Raw genomic sequence first — 1,881 nt, forward strand, 5'->3', positions numbered from 1 at the left:
CTCAGTATTAGCAGCATTTCTTAAATATGTTTTTTTTAATGCGTGACTCACCACCTTTCCCTTTCGAGAGCATGGAGTCCTACTTTGGTCTCAATGACTTCTGCTTTTCTGAGGCTGAACATCCTCAAGATAAAGGGTCAACCTCTCCTCTCCAAACACCTGCAAAAGCATTTAAAAATGAGTCAGTTCCAGGGTATAGTTTTTCTTTATTATACCAAATGTATTCATAATACATTATGCAGGTGTTTTGATGAGAATCCAGAAACATCTTGAGACACCATATTTCTCTGAAATGTGAGAATTTAAGACCATTGCTATTCCAGGACAAGGCTTGTGTAGAGAGCTTTTTATTGCATTCATTTGCATTATTTTGTTCACTTCTCAGAACTCTGTCAATTAGCAACAGCTTGATCTTGCAGATGAGATAACAGAACCCAGAGAAAACTCACTCAAAGCTCCATGGTTGGAAGACTGTGGAGTCAGGACTAGACCCAGTGTTCTCTCCACTAAGTCTTCTGCCTTTCAGAATTAAGGACAGATCAGACAATAAGATCATTCCTGATTAGGAGCAGGTTAGAGCTGGAAAGGACACCCGCTCCTCTCCCCATCCCACTCCCTGTATCTAATTCAACCCCTGCCTTCGGAGACACCCAGTCGATGTAGCTAATTTAAAAAAATGCAAATTATTTGACTGTATATCTATAAATATTATCCCTGGAAAGAAAAGGAACATTTGGTAAATGTACAAAAAATATGGGAAAAATTTGCATGTTATCCTTGTGTAGGGACCATGTTAATCTTCTCTGTATTGTTCCAATTTTAGTACACATGCTGGCAAGCAATCTCCAGAATATTTTTAAATGAATATACTGCAATAGAAAATACCCAAGTATATAACATAGAGTAAAGATAAGTATTGCTTTGTGGAACTTCAGTGGTAGTTGCATATATGTGTAGACATTGTGGGTCATGATATAAAATTAGTTTCATGCTATGGATTGTGCTAGCAAATGTTGAAAAGCCACTGGTATAGTGGAAAGAGGATTGGAAAATAGATTCAATTACTTCATTCCAGTCATTGCTTTGCCAACAACAACCTGGTGAGCTTGACCAAGGAACTTACCCTCAGAGCTTCCATTTCCTTGTCTTTAAAAGGAGCTAGGTGTTTTGAGAACCCTTCCTTTAAGATTGAGTTAATCTGGTGATTCTTGCATGGCATCAAGGGAACACAAAAGCCTTCCAAAGGAGGAAGGTGGGAGGAGAGAGGTAGCAGCAGCAGAGAGACAAACGTGAGCCAGGTGCAGTCACATGGCTTCACCCCACAACAGCCACTTGCCCCAGTGCTCATTTTTGTTTGTCATTACTGGTAGCACCCCGAGATACTGCTGCCACAACAGTGTGAATGATGACCATGGTTAAATCCAAGCTGCAGCCTGTGGACAGCAGTGGAGGTGAGGACTGCCAAACACACACACCTGGCACCACACTTGGCACTGCTCGGTGCTCGAAAGCAGCTCTTAACGACAAGCACGATGAATAGTCTAAGGAGAGACAATCTAAACAGAACAAACTGAAACTTAGGAACCATATTTGCTCTAACATCTACGTGACCCTGGAATAATAAAGACCTTCCTTAGAAAAAGAGAAAGGAAGGGAAGCAACTTCAGAAAATATGCAACTTAAAATTGTTAACATAGCTCCTTTTCTGGTGTAGACTCGTCGGCAGCCGTCCGTCTCGAGAGACGATGGTGTAGCTTCTTAAGAGTCTATCTGCACCGCCGAGAATGGCTGTGCAGTCCGACTCGGGAGTGATACGGTATCTGTCTCTTCCTGTGTTGAATCGACATCTTGCGATGACGCTGGAGTGTCCTCTCCAGTGAA

General features: G+C 41.8%; 1 pseudogene; it reads right to left on the bottom strand.

Annotated features, from left to right (window-relative positions):
- Positions 1-747: 747 nt before the first annotated feature.
- Positions 748-842, bottom strand: LOC150008410 (U6 spliceosomal RNA; annotated as a pseudogene).
- Positions 843-1,881: the final 1,039 nt, after the last annotated feature.

The sequence above is a fragment of the Furipterus horrens genome, unplaced genomic scaffold, assembly GCF_987537825.1.
Source record: "Furipterus horrens unplaced genomic scaffold, mFurHor1.1.pri manual_scaffold_5, whole genome shotgun sequence".
Taxonomy (NCBI): domain Eukaryota; kingdom Metazoa; phylum Chordata; class Mammalia; order Chiroptera; family Furipteridae; genus Furipterus; species Furipterus horrens.